Source organism: Pinus tabuliformis, chromosome 1_1 (assembly GCF_031772625.1).
Source record: "Pinus tabuliformis cultivar Carrire ecotype Pingquan chromosome 1_1, CPIR1, whole genome shotgun sequence".
Classification (NCBI taxonomy): Eukaryota; Viridiplantae; Streptophyta; class Pinopsida; order Pinales; family Pinaceae; genus Pinus; species Pinus tabuliformis.
The window spans coordinates 798111125-798131236 of NC_142297.1; the positions used below are offsets into that span (position 1 = coordinate 798111125).

Genomic DNA, 20112 nt, shown 5'->3' on the forward strand with positions numbered 1-20112 from the left:
CCTTGGAAAGGCAAAGAGCGGAACTTGTATTGGAATTGTCAAACTAGACGCTTCTTTCATATCCAGTCGAGACGGATCACCTTCAACTCTCCGATCAAAATGTGCATCACTTGAGCAAGTGAAATTGTGGGAATAGCCATAGGGGCACCTGGGCATCCTCTCCTTCCTATGCCGAATGGAATCATATTGAAGTTTGATTGATCCATTAAATTGATATCTTCGTTCTTCATGAACCTCTCAAGCTTGAATTCAGAAGCATCTGCCCCCCACACATTGGGATCCCTTCCTATAGCCCACACATTCACCATTACTCATGTGTTCTTAGGTATGTAATATCCTTCTACTATTACTGCCTCTTTAGATTTATGAGGAATCGCTAGCGCCATAGCTGGGTATAATCGTAGTGTCTCTTTCACCATGCAGTGGAGGTATTTCATGCTTTCTAGATCATACTCATCCACATTGTGATCTTTGTCGATTACCCTTTCGATTTCTTCTCGCAAACTCTTCATTGCCTGGGGATGTCTGAGAAGCTCATTCATTTCCCATTCTAACATAGTTGATGTCATCTCCACGCCATCGACAAACTTGTCCTGGACAAATACAGACCAAATTAATTCAAAATATTGACTGATTTAAGCACAATATATTGAGGGTCAGGCAAGAGAGTCCTACAAGAACAATATCTTTGATAATTACCCGTGTGATTCTAGTGTCAACCTCAGCTATTTGAAGCAACACATCAACAAAATCTTTGGTATTAGGTGCTTGATATTTCTAGCCATTCAAGGCCACCACCATGTGAGGAGCAACGTGTTCATCTATTATTTTATTAGCGAATTCATCGAATGTTTATGGAATTTTTTCATGCGTCATTTGATACTTTGCAAATAGGTAGTGATATAGTTAGATTTTTTTAGGATTATTCATTATTTTTATTTAAATAAAACCATACAAATTTGTATTTGTGCTAGATGTTAATGAGTTTACTTGATCTAGTTTTATTTCTCACTCAAAAGACCAAGATTTACAAGTCAATTTATGTAACTTTCAAACACGACAACATTATATCAATTACAATTACAAGTTTGTATGAGCTTGTCCATCAAAAGTAGTTTTAGGTCTTACTGAAGACCAAAAATCATTTTTAGCCTATAGAATATCCACCAAAATTTGTAAGCCAATTCATGAAGCTTCCAAAAAACCAATCACATCAACTATTAAACACCAAGCTCTCCCACTTACATCACAAAATATATCAAGGAGATTCACAAAATTATGTCCTGCAAGTCATAATGCTCAAGACTTACATCTCACAAGCCAAGGAACCCTAGTGCTAGTACTCTACAAGCACCAATCCATAATTACAAGAGTAATACATGATATTCCAAGGTTATTCAAATATTTAACATCACAACAACTATCAATCTCTAAGATGAAAAATTAATTCTTCTTAATAACAAGGACACTTTCTTCCTTTTATATAGATTAAGGTGATGGAATGTGACGATAAAACATGGATTAATTCCAAAAAACACACTAGATCAAGTCAATGAAAAAAATCCCCATATGTAGTGCCCCTCAAAGAAATATGACTAACATGGGGTCTTCACCTTGTTCACCAATATATTATCGCCTTCATTCAAAAAAGGGATATTTAAAATTATGAAAAACAACCTCAACATACTATAGATATTGGGAGGAAGGGATTTATGGTATTAGGGTTTCATAGGTATTTGGGGGTACTAAAAAAAGGTTTTATATTAGGAGAAGGATTTAATAGAAGAATTTTGGGAAATATTTATAGATATCCAACTAAATTAGGATTATTCTTTAATATTCCATGAATACATGTTCTTTGTCACATGTTCACATGCCAAACAAGGGTTTGTCTAGCCCCTAAGGTGGTGCTCCCTCCAAGCCAAGTGTCAACATCTCAATCATTCCTCCTCCAAGATGGTGTACCCTCTAATTATTGGTTCCTCAATTCAAGAATTCTTCCTCAAAATATGTGATGGTTTTACATGCTCCTTGAGCCAAGTGCCCAACTTCAAAGTGTTTGGCACCTTTTTCTAAGGTGGTTAATTCACATGCACTAAACACTCATCCTTCTCAACAAGTACACCATTATACAAGATAACAAATATATCATAGGTGGTGCCAACTACCATATCAAGAAGTGCACCTCCCTAGAATTAATTCCAAAAAAATCATACATCCAAATTTAAATTATTCGATGAATGTTATTTTACATAATATCATCATTAATTTGAAACCACTCCTACACTATTTTAATGCTCCAGTCATTTAAAAATAATCTATTAACTTAAGTGCTCCTTAATTTATCTCATTCGTTTATATAAATAAACTAACCATCTTTCAATAAAGAGTAAAATAATTCCATGATCCTGCACATGAGGGATATAGAAGTCACCGAAGATAATTCTTAAAGACAAAATAGTTTCATTCTAGTTAGTTTAGCATATAGGGTCTCTTTCTCTATATAGTCCATTACCCTTTATATAGAGCCAACAATTGTCTCCATATCCCTCTCACCAACTCATAATGATGACACCTCTATATTTGGTTGAGGGTTAATCCATGCAACACCTAAGGCAAATTTTTTGAATTATTAGGAAAAGTGTTGAGAAGGGCACAAGGTAGATCATCATTTGTAAATCTCACTAATGTAGATCATAAGAACTATGGTGATCTTGGAACACTTATCCTAATGCTTTTCTCATATGGAAATATTTTTTTAAAGAATTCTAAATAATTACATTAATAGGCATGTCTATTTTGGAATAGGGCTTTTATAATTTTAATTTAGTTATCAATAATTAATAATTATTAGGTGTATGGTAGATATATAACCTCCACAAAATATTCTAGAATATTCATAGTAGTATTCACAAATTAAAGGTTGAGATTTATCTCAAAAGTAGTTATGTCCCTTTCGCTCTTTTAATTAAATTAATAAATTAAAAACATATCATATAAACATGAGTTATGGTTATTTAGACATGTGGTATTGGCATTGGAAATGCAAAAGAGAACATTATAGTATATTTTTACATGAACATGATATTCCATAAATAGAATTATAATAACATATTGTTTTGTTAATTATTATTGGGAGTTGTGTGGAAATGTGTGAAAGACTTTGAAAATGACACATAATTTTCTACTTTACAAAATTTTGAAGTGTAAGAGGGCTTCAAATATGTAGTTGTCAAGAGTCATTGTTATGACTGCATAATCATGTTTGTGATTGTTGTTAACTAAATAACAATGAGTGTCAAACACTGATCACAAAATAACCACCATCAAACATCCAAAAACATCACACACCATCACATATAACATAGGTTCCTTAAATTTCAACATAAGTATACAAGATATTTACCACCACTTAATAAACTAAAAAAAATGTTATTGGTTTTATATGATTACAATATTAATATCTTTTAAATAAGGAAATCAAAAAATTTAAAGAATCCTTTTGTAAATTTCATTTTCTATTCCTAGTGCCAATTAGCAACTTGATCATACTACATATACTAGGACTAAGAACATCCTCAAACTATCTTGTCGACCTATTTGAAATTGAACAAGTTTAATATTAGAACATAAAAATCTAAATTATTAAAAAACACAGAGAAATTACAAATACACCAATTATAAGTAAAAAATACAATTCTAAAATATAATAATGATTAAAAATTATATTTAATATTCTTAAAAAACAAAAAAATATTAATCGAATAAAAATATATAATTATATTTGATTTTTAATATATATATATATATATAATTTACGTGTTTTAATATATTTAAAAAAAACTGCCCCATTAAAACAGGAAAAAAACCACACCATATTTTGATATACTAACTAAATTAACTCAAAAAACAAACTTAAATGCAAAATCAACCAAACAAGAATATGAGGGAACCAAAATCTATTCAAAGACATACAAACATGTCAAACTCACACGAAATACACAAGTAACTCAATTAGCTCGTTTCCATATCATCGTAACACCATCAATTTTTTTTATTGTGATACCCATTGACTCATGCACATACCATAGTATTTAATTGCAATGCAAACAAATCCCAAAAGCCAATCCCACATGAAAGTGAACGTCTATCCAATTTACAATTTAATTTAATGTAAATTTTCAACAAAAGAGGAACAAAAATTCCTGAGAGACCATGGAGAGCTCACTTTTTAAAGAAAACGGTAATATTATAAAAAAAAATCAAACCTAAAAATTAAAGCTACAAAAGTTGATGGAAAGATTGGAAAAAGAAGGCGTGAGAGCGTGGTTTCCACAGTGAAGCATCTAGATGAATTCATTGGGAACTCGCACGAATACTTCGGGAACCTAACCTATCACTGGAATATTTTATATGGCTAGTCATAATGTTAGATACAAAAGTGGCATTGACAGGAAATGGTTCATCGCAGGCACCTCATGCAGGTTCATCGCACGCACCTCTTGCATGAGGGCTGGAGTTAATGGGCATACTATAGGGCATTAAATGCTTCGTTATATGCGTTTTTTTAGCTATTTAACACGCGCAGGGTGATGGATAAATAAAAAATAAGCGGCGTGCGTGTGTTAAATAGCTAACGGGGGCGCATGTAGCGGGGCATTTAATAGTATGCCCGTTAGCTCTTGCCTTGCATGAGTGGCAGAAACGCAACCATGAATGAGCTGCTTGATTAAAAAAAATTGTCAATGCTTCTTACGGACCTTCCTGTTCCCTGCCTTCAAAATTAGGAAATTAAGAGTTTTCTAAAGAGGCCACAAATTTTCTTAAAAGGGTAAACTTTTTTGCTAAAGAAAGTTTTTTCAAGAAATTAGAATGTGAGAGTGTTTAAATCATTTTTTGATAGTGGAAATAGATTTGTCTTTTTATTGTTCCATGACATCCAAATTAGGGTCTCTAACGAGACTATAATTTCCCACAAAGTTAAATATTTTCACCAAAATTCGACGAAAATATCTTCAAAAAATTGGAATATGAAAGTGTGCCAATCATTTCTTTGATGGTGCAAATAGATTCAACCCCATCAAGAACCCTTTGAGGCACTCAAAATCCTGAAGCCTAATGACATATTTAAGCTACACACAGAAATAATACCATCCAAACGGCAAGTTGATTACCCATTTCCCCACCTAGATTAAATGGAAAAGAATTGAAACCATCCATTTCCCACCTAGATTAAATGGAAAAGAATTGAAACCATCCATTTCCCACCTAGATTGAATGGAAAAAAATTGAAACCATTTATAACCCTTAGTGTTGTGATCAATCTGAACATTTCTTTTCCCCAAACCAACATTATATATCCCCAACTATATATTTATCTTTCCCTACAAATGATAAGCAAAAACCCCTTTCTATCTCAATCCGGTCCATAACCCTATTTTCTTTGTAACTAATATCATAGTTAACAAGTTCCACTGAATTGGCCTAAATAATTAGGAAAATTCCCTAGAAAGGTTTCAATACAGTTAGGTAATATTGGATGACCAAATATTTTGTTGTAAATAAACTTGCCAAAAGGAATAACTCAAGTTCACAAAAACAATTTTTATGTACAACAATTATCCACAGTGAAATCATAAATATGATAAATTATGATCAATAAGTAGTTGATATTCACTATGTAAACATAAGCCCGATAAAATGTGATTACACGATGCTGGTCTATTGTAAAATTGTGAGCATTAGTACATGATTTGATTAGATGGGTTTATTTTCAATGGAACATGATCAAAATTATTAATGGGTGGTTGTTATGGTTTTATATTAGATACTCAAATGGTCTCAATGTCGTAATATGGGAGATCACTTCAATTTTTTTTTCACATGGTGGGAAAATCTATCATAACTCAGGAGTTAAACAAATAGTGAGAACAACCATTTTTCACCATTATTCAAGGAAAACCAAGCCACCTGGAATAACCTGCTGGTGGTTCATAAGAGGGCACTGTTGGGGGTTCATAAGAGGGCGTTCACTTCAAACTTATTTCCGATATCTAGATATTTTGAGATTTTGTCACTATTATTAACAAATTTTATTTTACATTTTTTCCAGTTATGTAATATTAAGCAGCATAGATCCATCTTAAATATGGATGTGACATGAGCCGAGAGGGATCCAATTTCTTCACCTGTAAATTTTTTTATGAACCAACGTTATTTAAATATTTTGTATTGTTATATTTTTTTATTTTTTTTTGCGAGGCTCAATAAATTTGATATTTTCGTTTTTAACATTTCTTTTTTCTCCCATTTTACACTAAAAATGTCTATAACATTTATAATACTATACATTAATGTTGAAGAATTAATAAAAAAAAATTCCTTTCTAATCTATATATATATAAATAAATAATTTATATATATATATACTAGAGCGTCTAACGATCTAATTTTTCCTGTATCAAATTGAATAAGAATCCAGCTCCAATTAAAATTTGGTAACTATGACTAATACTCTCCATAGTCGCCAAGATTGCTAAAATTGACCTAAAAAGTAAGAAAATTCAGTAATAAGATTAGTATGGAGGTTTCAATAGACAGATCGCAATTACTAGTTGATGTCCACTATGGGATAAATTGTGATTACTATGCGATTGAACTGTAAAATTGTGTTACCTACTGTGAAATCATAAAATTGTGTTACCTACTGTGATTACTAGTGCGTGTCCAATGTAAAATTGTGAGCGTTGGTGCGGGATTTGATTATAATTCGTTTATTTTCAATGGAACAGAAATAAAAATATTGATGGATAGATGTTATTATTTTATATGAGATACTTAAATGGTTTCAATGAATTAATATGTGGAGATCATTTCAAACTTGTTTTTGATATCTATTTTTTTTGAGATTTTATCATTTTTATTATTAATAATTTAAATATATTTTATTTTTAATCATTTTACATTGAAAATATTTATTACATCATTATTGATAAATGTTGAAAAAATAATGAGTTTTTTTTTTTTTAATAATACTATTAAATATTTTTAAGATATTTATTCTAGATTCTTTTTTTCTATACTAAATTTAAAGTGAATCGTTTTCCTATCAAATTGAATTTGAATCCAAATTCAAATTTGATAACTATTCATACTATTGATAAGATGAAACTAAATACCAAGTTGAATCGACTAAATTAAAAAATTTATATATATAGAATGTTATACTACCTCTAAATTTAAAAGTAAAAAACACTATACTCCCCATTCTCTCTCATAAAGAATATTACATATTTCCAAGTGAAACACTAGTAAAATTGTATTTATGTTTCTAGTCAAAGTAAAGTGCAAAATTATGGACCTGTTTGACTTTCAAGTTTTTTAACAAGTTGTCTATTTAAACCTCTTAACAATTAATAGAGACTCGTTTCCCCACATGGCATGGCATGGATCTAGTATGTGTGTGGTTTGCAAGCAGGAGGAGGAAAACAATGTTCACCTATTTCTCAAGTGCCAATATGTATCTCAGGTATGGGGTAAGCTAGCTGTATTTTTTTATTTTCCTTATATACAGTTTCATAATGTTGCAGACTGTATGAGATGGTGGAACAAGCAAAAGCCAGCTTGGAGGATCATTCCCCTCCTTGTTTTCTGGTCCATATGGAAGTGGAGGAACAAGCATATATTTGAAGATTGGAATGATGACTTTGGTCTAATATATGAAAAGATCATTTCATTAATTGCACTTTATCCTGTTAAAGATAATGTACAAAATCAAATGAAGCTTACAAAAAGTGGAAGGATGACTTTGGTTTATATATGAAAAGATCATTTCATTAATTGCACTTTATCCTATTAAAGATAATGTACAAAATCAAATGAAGCTTACAAAGAGTATTGGCCCTCAATGGTATATCCGATTGTTTTTTTCGACGGGATGGCATATGGCTTGTTATGTCTACTGATTTGTAGTACCATGCACATTGGAATGATGGTATAAGAACCAACAAGAAGGCCGAGGCAATGGCATTATGGGACATCTTATGGTTCATAAACTATTCTAGAAGTTCATATATATATGGCGATTTTAAGATTATTGTGGATCATATCAAAAGTAAAGTGAATATAAATCATCCCAATCACCTTGCTTGGTTAAGGAAAATGATTGCCTTTAAACACAGATTGGGTGCCCCCAATAAATCACATAGATTGGGTGCCCCCAATAAATCACATAGGAAGAGAACACAATCAAATCGTGGATAGGTTCTCAAAGAAGAGATTGCTTGGAAAAAAGGGTGAAGTGCAGATGACCATTTTTATGGAGGAGCATAATTCGCACACTGTGGATTTCACGTTTCTGGCATAATATTTACAAATAGTATTGTTTTTTTACTTTTTGGTATAACTGTTTTTTTTCTCTTCTATGTTACAGGCAATAGTTCACGTGTAGATATGGTTTTGAAACAGTGTGAATATGGTTGATTAACTCACCAGAAAGTCTCTTTTTGATGAAATAGCTGGTCCTAGCTATCATATTGAACATATTTCTTATTCAGTACATCACTTGAATATAGATATTTATGTATTGTAATGGGTCAGTTATAATGAGGTTGGCTGTTTTTGGCAACCTAAAAAAAGTACCCTGAATTGATGATGATTATTTTACGGAGGTTTCTTTGATGTATATTATCCATCCGTTTTATTTAATATATGGCTTTTTTCATACTAAAAAAAAATCAATTTGGAGAGGCGAGGCCTTTAAAATTTAAACCTATTTAAATTAAACAAAGCAGTCATATTACTTGAATTTTAAAAAACTAGATTTCTCAGATATTAACAACCCTACCTGGCGGTGACACCTGCAGCGAAGATAAAGTTTAAAAGTGCATGGATAACATTCAAAAACGACGTTGAAAACGGACAACACACTGACAACCGATGGTCTGATGGAGAAAACACAAACAGGAGTTGAAGTGACGTGTTTATCTGTGCATGCTAGAATACAAAATGGATCAACTACTTCTCTATTTACGCTCCTCAACCTCCTTTATCCAGCGAATGTCCAAGATATGAGCTAAGCCGTGTAAATATTTGATAATTGTTTGATGGTCCATTCTAGGGTTTGGTTTCAACTACAATTTTAGTAGTTATCAAGCATTTATGCCGGTGAAGCAATCTGGTGTGTAGAAATGGACATCACTATTCGACAATGCCAAAGTTCTGAGAATGCAGTTGGATTTGATTTCATTAATTTCAGTTTTAGATTGATATTAATATTTTGATCTCACATTGTTTTAGTACTCTAGAGTGTGCGTTACTGGTAATTGCAGTGAGCTGTATCTATATTTGTAAATGCCTTCATGCATTTGAGATTGGGATTTAACTTTTATGGGGTATTTCCTATTCTAAGTGAATGAATTCCTGAGAATTGTTCTTTAGTTAAATACAGGGTTTGGCATAGTCGTATGACTTTATAAATTCTCATGTATTCATAACAAAGTTTACTATTTACTAAGTATAAGTAATTTATTTTAACATATATTAAATTTAATAAAACCCACTCTAAATTCCATGCTCAAGTGGTATCAACAAAGCTTTTTGCAATGTATTATATATAATGGGTAGGATTGATATATACGAACCCTGATGTGAATATATTTCATAATTCAAAAGTATAAGTAATTTATTTTAACATATATTGAATTTAATAAAGATTATTCTAAATTCCATGCTTAAGTGGTATCAATAAAGGTTCAATGCATAATTGGTAGGATTGACATATTGGAGTCTTATGTGAATATATTTCATAATTCAAGATAGGTAAACCGAGAAAGACACTCTAATTAGTGAAACATAGAAAATAGTGTTTAGAATGGAAACATTGCTTGCTGCTACATGAATATTTGGGAGAATTTAACTATGTATACAAAGTAATAGGATTTTTATTAGAAATTGTTACTTGTGCCCAAAAGTAGCTTAGCTTTACATGTGTTAGTTTTACTAGCATGGTTCATGAAGTCAAAATTGATACCTCGTTTGTGCCCAATAGTAGCTTAGCTTTTCTTACCTTGGATTTTGGCTTTGGATTCACTAACACTCTTCATTTATCCGAAATTGACCTCATTTGGTCATGGTGCTCAATTTCATGCCTTGCATTAAAAATTAATCTGTAATTACCTTTAGACTTCATCACAAGCCTTGCTCTTTTCATCTCTATTGCAGAAAAATTGACCTTAAGTTCACGCTTGCCACATTCCTTTCAACTCTCACTCACTCAAACAAGGCATCATAAGCTCTCAACATTGCTTTACTACTTTCTTTTTTCTCAACCTATCTCTACAGGAATTGCATGCAAAGCTATCAAACTGCTTCCACTAATCGTAATATTGTCAATCATTGGTCCTCCAAATTGCTAAACAAAAGCACCACCATTGCTAGTACTTGATGGTGATGACCCATGACTCCGATGTGCTAGGTGCTTTTGTACCAGACAATGATCTTGTAATAATAAAAGTACATTGAATAAATGCAGAGTCTGTCATTACTTCCTATGGTCCCACAAAAGCTTGTCTCGGGGTATTTGTCTTGAGGTATTTGTTTGCTTGTTTTTGGGGGTTTACACTTCATATAATCATATTTTTTTTAAATAATATATAAATAAACTCTAACCAATGTCGTAGATTTTGTATTTGGATTCTCTAAGAGTCTGCTATAACTTGACGAATAGGTTGCAAAAGGCCAAGACAATGTTGACTAGAAAGTCAATGTTGAGGATATCCTTTCAACACTCAAGAAAGCATTAGGTGGTGATTGAGATCACTCTCAAATCCCACATAATATATTTGGCTCCTATATCAAAACGATGAATGTAACTACTATATTTGAAAGTGTTCCAAGTATGCATATTACAATTTACAATAGAAGGTTGTCATAATTCAAAATATGCAAACCATCAATTCCAGAGTTACATCATTATCACCTGATCTCCCATAAACTTGAAGCCTCTTTTTCTCGACAACAAGGATCATGTTCTCGGTCCTCTCCCTGCTGACACCTATGGCTCATGCCAACACTAGATGGGCTGATGCAAAATGCACAACAAATGTTACCTATATTCTTGTCCATGATCATGGGGATCATACCTTTTCCCCTAGCATTTTTGTGGCCATGATGGGTTTAGGCACCGCAATGATCACTAGGCCCTACTATAGTATAATGTAAATTCCACGTTTCACAACTTCCCCAATGTATTTTTGATAATCTATTGTGTGACGGAGTCCTCAACATAGACGACAAACAATGGGCTTGGGGAAGGAAGACATATGAGTTCGCCCATTGGGGAAGGAAGACATATGAGTTCCTTCATGGACTCGCCACTCCATAAAATCCAAATGATTGCTATAATTGAAAAATCCATTCGCTGCAAATTGTTGGTAGAGCTCGAATGCCCATATCAAACTGGATAAATCCATGTCATGGATAGATGAAGAACAAATGATGTAAACAAAAATCGATGTAGCGAAAAAACCATTTTTTTTTAATGCGTTCCTTTGTTTGATTAGATATGGACAAACAACTAAAGGGCAAGGGAAACCCTCCCCTTAAAACACCTTCTATGTAAACTAGCATACCCCTAAGCAGGGGAAGGGAACAAGAGTAAAATGTTAAATTTTGATTAGGGTTCAATTTTGATTATATATAAATGTATTGAATGCAAAATTAACAAATCATTTAAAACAACTATTATAGAGTAGCTTAATGTCAATCTAATTATTAGAAGTTTATGCTCTTTTTCACTAGAATTTGAAGCCAAATCCTATACATTGCTTAGCTAAAACACATTATTAAATTTTTAATTAGATTCATATCTCTAAAAAGTCACATAACACGGTATTTTTATAAATTACAAAATTGAAACCTAAAATTCCAAAAATCTCTCCTAAATTTCAAACAAAATTAACCCAAAAAATATAAAAAATTATTAACATCTATACTGGTGAGAGAGACCCAACCTTGCTCATAAAATTGACCACTTCAACCTTGAATACCAGGTGAATTTCACCATTCCTCACCATGTGAATACCTTCATGTTAAATGCTCACATGTGAACCATACTTTCTCTCCTTGCAAATGGCATGGTTAATCTATTACATAAGCTAGGAGGCTCGCATGTAAATACCCTACTAAATGGGAATGTTAACCACATTCTCCAAATGTCTCATGCAAGTTTTTAAAACACAATAAATCACTTTTCCTTAACCCAAGTACCCTAATGCATTCAAATCCTAAAGAAAAGTTGGACGTGGCAGAGAGAACAACATGCTACAGAAATGGATCGGAGAATTCAGATGGTGGTTAGCCTTTCATGGTGTCCAACATCACATGGACTCTTGAGGCCTTCCATACGATGGACATGATTTTTGCCTATAAAACTCCATTGGCACAGCTACATAGAGAAAGTCTCCAACGATTTCGTTTCAATGAAGCCTCGATTCGAATCCTGCATTTCGACGATATCTATATGTCCCATGGATCAAAAAGTTAGTTTGAAGTGTTGCACCATGAAGCAATTATTTAAAAATGGTTTTAAATTCTTTATTTAACAAAATATGAAAGTGATTATATAAAATAATTCGAATATGGTACAGACATGGATAGTATGCAGATGGCTTATTCGAGAAGAATAGATGAAGGGAACAAAGGGCACTTGGTTTATTCCGCTTATTCCCTTGCCAACACCAAATGTTCATGACGGATGCACTTACAAGATTGTCCGTCCAAGCATCTTGAGAATCAAGGAGTGTGCCCAAGAATCTTGAAAATCTGCATGCCTGTGAGGTAAGCTTAGTATTTTGTAAAGTTATGTTGGTGCACTGGTATTGTCTTATGGATATTGTCGACAATGATTCTGTGATTTTGTTTGATGGAAAACGAAACGAAAGAACGGGTTATGGAGGTTATGTAGAAGAGTGATGAGCACATGGCGGGTTGGAGGAATTATAGTGCTAGTGTTACTCGAGTGTGGGAAGTTGTAATCAAACATGGCTTTCTTCATTTCCATTTGAAATTAAACGGAAATTCCTCAATTCTGTGATATTGAGTTCCAGACTCGTTTAAAAAAAATAGTCATAATTTTTGTATCTTCAATTTCGATATTGTCACTAAAAGGTATTTAAAGCTTCGAACCTTTAATGAACAACTCCCTGTAATGAAATTATTTGATAGGTTCATAACATCGGCAAGGATATTAATAGATTGCAGCCATGGCAGTTGGAAATAGGTATTTGAGGAAGAGGATGTAAATTCCCAACTTTCTTATTATGAGTGGCCTTTTTTGGAGAAAATTTTAAAATACTAATTTATAAAAAATATATAATTAATTATTATAATTTATAAGTAAAAGGTTTAATAACTATAAAAATATATCATAAAACATAATATTATAAAAAAAAAATTAGTTTTAAGATAAGTTCTTAATATTATGTTTTATATATAATTAATTATAATAATTTATAATTAAAAGGTTTAATAATTATAAAAATATATCATAAAACATAATATTATAAAAAAAATTTACTTTTAAGATAAGTTCTTAATTGTACTCATAGGTTTGTTTATTTTTTTTAATATAGTTTTAATAATTTTAATTTATTTTAATAATTTTTAGGTGGATTAAGTAGATGGTAAAGATTTAAATTCCATGAAATATTATTCCATTTTAGAATATTCATTGTAACATATGCAAATTAATAATTTTAGGTAGATTAAGTGGATCGTAAGGATTTAAACTCGATGAAATATTATTCTATTCTAGAATATCATTGTAGCATATGCAAATCAATGATTGAAATTTATTTCTAAAGTACCTATTCTCTTTCTACCCTTTTAATTAAATTGATTAATTAAAAGAGAAAACATCACATGAACAAGTGTCATCTAGAGTGAGTTAAGAATTTTTTTGCATGTGGTATTGATAAACCACTGTATTGGCTCATGGAATTGTAACAAAGTATATTTAATGATTAAGGATCTCCATGTTAAAATAGAAGTAAATCTCTACGATTAAGAATTTTGTTCCATATATGTGTGTGTGTGTGTGTTTACTTTTTTTTTTTGGCATGTGGTATTGATAAACAACTGTAACCACCACTGTATTGGCTCATGGTATTGTGACAAACTATATTTAATGATTAAGGATCTCCATGGTAAAATAGAAGTAAATCTCTATGATTAAGAATCTTGTTCCATATATATTTGTGTGTGAGATTTTTTTTAATTAATAATAATGATGACAATTTGAAATAAATTTATAATTTATGAATTCAGGCTGGTGTGATCCATAATGAATTAAGAAAAGTATTTCGATACAAATCACAAAGCAGATTTTTTGCCGACGTGTAATGAATTAAGAAAAGTTTTTGGGTAGAAATCACATAGGAGAATTTTTGCTGAAGTGTTTCAAAGGAACCAGTGTGGAGGCAAACCATGGGAACCAGTGTGGAGGCAAACCATGGCCATGAATAGTTTAAGCCATGAACATTGAAATCATAGCTTAAACCATAGCCATGAATAGAGAGTAATATAGAGAGCAAACCATGGCCATGAATAGTTTAAGCCATGAATATTGAAATCATAGCTTAAACCATAGCCATGAATAGAGAGTAATATAGAGACCATAATTTTATGTAATGACTATATTAAATGACTAGTTATTGAAAAATAATATTTAAATTTATGATATTAATTTATTAAAATTAAATATTATTAAATAAAAATATAATTAACAAGAATCAAACTTAGTTCTTATGATTTTCTTAATTATTAGATCATGAAATGTTTTAATTTTTATTATGAGTTGATGCCTATAAAAGTGTAGCAACCATTTAATTGAACCCAAACCCTCATTCTACAATCCAATATAAAAGATGTGTAAGTATGTTGGCCTTCTTTGGAGTTATAAAATATATATTTTCGAGCTGAAGTTGGAGGCAGGCTAGCAACAACCAATCATGAGTTGAGAAAGTGTTTAGCCATCTCAAAAACAGAAACGATGACAGTAGGAACAGAGCCTAAGAGTAGAAAGAAAATGGGCCCATATTTGTTACCAAGGTCTCTAAGAGAACGGTGAGCAGGCAGTATTAGTTGATGCAGATTTCCAATGATAGGCCATGGAAAGGGTCCCGGAGGCAATCTGGCGCTGATGCTCCTCTTGTGCAATGACCAAATGAAAAAGAAAGAGAAGACTAGACTGACAAAAGCAGCTGTGGCAGCACCTTCACCCGCTACTGTGATAGGCAGGGACAGAGGCAAATTAGGAAAATCCATATTGCACACACCTTTCGTAAGAGCTACATTCTATGGCTGGAAAGAAAGAAGAAGCCGCTGCGATTTAAAGCCGCCATTGAATTCACATAAGCTTATCTTATCTTGATAAAATAATGAAATATGGTGTGCGGTGGAAATTTTCCCAGAGTAGCAATAATCGTCTTCGGATCAGATTTGGTCTGGCACATTTCAGTTTTGGCTATAAGCAGTCACCATAATGTCGGCGCAGGAAGCGGGGAATGCGGCTCCCAAATTTATTAGAAGTTTTCAAGTTTAAATAGTTGGACTCCATAAAGTTTATTAAATTTATTTGAAAATTTAAATTAAATGAGTATTAAGGAATTTAGACTTCTGTGATCCATAACATTGTTTAGAAAATCTTCGGCAAAATCACATAATCAATCTTGTGTCGACGCGTTTCGAACCAACCAGTGTGGTTCATCGTCAGGACAAGTTGAAGAACCAATCTGGGTTAGCTCGATTAAATATAGTGTGCAGAGACTCCAACGGCTAAAATTATAACGGCTAATTTGACCTAATGAACCTGGTCAAATCACTAAAAAAAATTAATTAATATTTTTCTACAAATAGTTAAAATTGGTAAAAAAGAATTCATTTGTCAATTTAAAATAAATAGATATATTATTAATATTATTTCTATTAATAGAATCTGTAATATAAATGGTTATTATATGTTAAATGATTTATTATTATTTATTATTTAAATAATTAAATAATAATAAATTAATTTAAAATAGATATATTATTAATATTATTCCAAATCTCTAGTATAATATTAATACTTTAATTATAATGGTCATTATATAATAATATATTACTATTCAATTATATTATTAAATAATTAATATTTAATATTAATAATGGATATACTATTAAAACGTTAGTATAAAGATAAATAGATATATTATTAATATTGTTTCACATATTAAGAGAATCTATAGTATGATACTCATATTTTAATTATACTGGTCATTAAATAATATATATTAAATGATTTATTATTATTCTATTATTATTTAAATATACGTGAATGGTAATAAATCACTACTCTTTTTATAATTAAGTTACATTAGGTAATTATGTAATAAATTAATGGTCCAATGGTAAGTTAGATTTCCATTATTTATTTCTTTAAAATATATCATATTCATTATTTAAATATAATGGTCATTAAAATAAGTTATATAAAGTAATATATGTTTATCGAATCTTTTATAACTACTTAATGATTTTTAATCCCAAACAAATTGTTAAACCATTATTATTCCTAGAGTCTTGTTATCCTAGGAAATGCCAATGTTAATTCATAATAGTATCAATAATATTGGTAAATCAAAATTTTTATCCTTTAGACTTAATGGTCAAATAATCAATGTTAGTTCAATAATAGAGGTAACTAAGACCTTAGGTAAATAAATTGTTACCTACAAGGTTGAAACTAACCTTATTGGTCTACAATTTATCCTTTAAACTTAAGGTCAAGTTACCATTAATAATCGATATTTATTCAATATTTATTTATTTATTCAATATTTATTTATTCAAAAATATATTAAAGTCAACTATGTCATAAGGTAAGTATTATATTCATTATAAGGATTAAGAAATGGGGTCTTAATAGACATTGATAAAGGGAAACTCAATGTATAATTAATAAATCTATGAAAAAATAATAATAAATGTCCAATGGTATCATAAACCGATTAAGGATAATACACTAATAAGCCGAGACTGATTCCTAACTTATTAAAAACACTCCAAAAAATCAGACAAATCTGTCAAAAGAAAATTCAAGGAGGGGAAGATAGAAACCCTAAGACCAAACAAAAACGGCGAAAGAGGAGGCTAGGAAGACAAGGCTGGGACCCAGCAACTGCTGATCTTCCAGCCATCATCCCTATTAAGATTGATTGGCCTTTTCTCAATCTCCAGGGCCTCTCTAAATTTACGATGGTGAAACTGCGCAACTTTGGCAATGACTTGAGCCTCCTCTATACATACATGATGCATAGTCTTCCCTGCATGCTCAGCCAGGGCCGAGGACTTGGTCCTACCATGTCTTAAATCCGTTGAATGTTCGCTAATCCTCTGATTGATAGAGCGACCAGTCTCACCAATATAAGGGGTGCCACAGGAACATGGAATGACATAGACGCCCTTCAAGTCCTTAGGGTCAATCGGGTCTTTCACAGACCTGAGGGAGCCACGGATCGTATTGAGAGGTCTGAAGGTTGCGGGAACATTATACTTCCTCAGAATCCTCGCAATCCTGTCCGTGGTTCCTTGGATGTAAGGAAGATTCACACCCATGATATGATCACTAGGAACCCTTCGGATAGAAGGCTCCTTCTTGGCCCTGAGGAAGGCTTTTAGACCGAGGTGCTTCTTGTAACCATTCTTCTCAAAGACTTCTAGGAGGTGAGCCTTCTCCGACTCCAGGCTTTCCTCATCCGAAATTCTAACAGCACGGGTGGCAAGTGTGCTAAGAACTCCTATCTTCTGAGCGGGAAAATGATGCGACGAAGCATGTAAGTATTGCTCAGTGTCGTCTTCTTTCTATACACCTGATGAGAAAAGGAGCCATCCACCTTCTTTGAGATGAGAACATCCAAGAACGGGAGACAACCATTATCTTCTTTCTCCATTATTAATAATTAAATTTATTTAAAATAAATGAATATTACTAAAGATGGATTATAGATTATGAATATGATTACATATTATTTAAAAAAATATAATTTAAATGTAAATTGGTAATAAGGATAATTATTCTTTGAATGTATATAGATTCATTATGTTATTTAAGTCAAAAAAAAGTTATACTAATTTTTTTATTGGTTATACTAATTTTTATGGGTTTACATGATTTCAAGTAAATTGAAAATGGTTCAAAATTTTAGTTAAAAGACCAAAAAACAATTTCAATCTATATAATATTTACTTTGTTTTATAAGTCAAAATGACACCAATTACTAGTTTACAGGATCTAATTAAAATTTAAACCAAAAACTATTTTTAACCTATATAGTATTGACGAAGCTTTAAAAGCCAATTCGTGAAGCTTCCAAACAAGCCAGAATCACATCAACTATCAAACCCCAAAATCTCCTACTTGAATCACAAATGATATCAAGAAGGTTCACACACTTACATCTCACAAGGCATAATGCTCAACTCTTACATCTCACTTGTAGCCAATGAATGAGTGCTACTACTCTATAAGAAACAAGAGCCACATGGTAGCAAAATGTCACTCCGGTTGTTTTTTTGGACATTTCCACCACCTTCTTTTTGTTTTCCAAAATCTATTTTGAAAAACTAAAAGAAATTATTCAAATTTCTAATTAATGAAATCAGAAATTATCTTAAAATTCTATTAAGTTTCATATACATTATTCCAATGCCACATATAATTGTCAAAAGCCCATTGTTATGTTTCAATTCTTAAACAAAATGTTTTTGAAATGTACTTTAGAACATTTTAATAATGTTTCTAAAATATACTTTAGAACATTTTAATAATGTTTCATCAAATGCAAATATTATGTTACAAATTATTAAAGGAATTTTCGTAAAACCAAATAACAATAATATTAAATTAGAACAAAAATTTTAAATTTTCTTTTCAAAATAAATAAAAAAGAAATTTATAAATATGAAAAAACTTAATAAAATAGTTTAAGAATTTTAAATTATATATATATATATATATATATAAATTTGTCAATAATTAAAGTAAAAAACATTTCATATTTTTAAAAATAAAGTACAATGACTTTTACAACATATTAGTAATTAATTTTAAAAATTAATATAAGCATTTTAAATTTAAAAGTGATATAGTATATTGTTGAATTATAAATTTAATAATTTGTAAGCCATATTTACAATTTTAAATTTATGATGATGATGATGATGTTTAACATCCACCGAGACCAAACTTTGGTCTATCGGACCTAAAGAAACGAATTATTTAGTTTGATTTAAGATTTTATTCCTATGCTCAAAAAGCTTGGAGAGAAGCCTCCCGAGCTCACTGTAATTTTGACAACGTAAAAGGCTAGGAAGGTCAGTATTGCAACAAAGATTTTGAAACTGAGATCTAATGTGGTTGTACACGGGGCACTCTAAGAGGAAGTGATTTTCATCCTCAATGTTTGTATTCTCATAGAGATGGCAGAACCTTTCCATCCATGGTGTTTTAGGAACTGCCCAACGACCCGTTTCACTATGGAGCTCATGACAATTTGTTCTAATCTTGGATATATTAATTTTCTTCTTTGAGCTAGATAAAACAGAGAGATACTTTTGATCTTCTAAGGTGGGGTTGATGACCTCCTTATAATATCTTAATTTTCTTTTAGCTGCTAAATCTTTCTCACACCACATTTTTTCTTTGAACTTAGAAGTAACAATATTTTTAATGTTATTAATGTTTTGCAATGCAACATTCTCGTCGATCCCCCAATGGTTTAACCAGGCCATGGTGTCTTTATGCCAACCTCGTTTGAGCCTTAGGTGGTTTTAGCTAGAATTTAAAGCTAGCTTAGGAAGTCTATGGTCTCCTATGTTATTGAGTTTGTGCTTGTACAAAAGAAGCCTAGTCATAGCTAGGCTCTTAATAGGGGAAAGACCCACTTCTATAAGGAGAATAGGTTAGGGTGTGTTGCTTTTAATTTTGAGGTTATATGTTATAAAATGCTTCTGAATTTGCTCAATCTTTCTCCAGGATTCTCTAGAGATGCTACAACCCCAAACCTCACATCC

General features: G+C 31.4%; 1 pseudogene; it reads right to left on the reverse strand.

Moving 5' to 3' along the window:
- Window positions 1-311: 311 nt before the first annotated feature.
- LOC149216412 (cytochrome P450 750A1 pseudogene) overlaps window positions 312-20112 on the reverse strand; it is a 101340-nt pseudogene continuing 81539 nt past the window's right edge.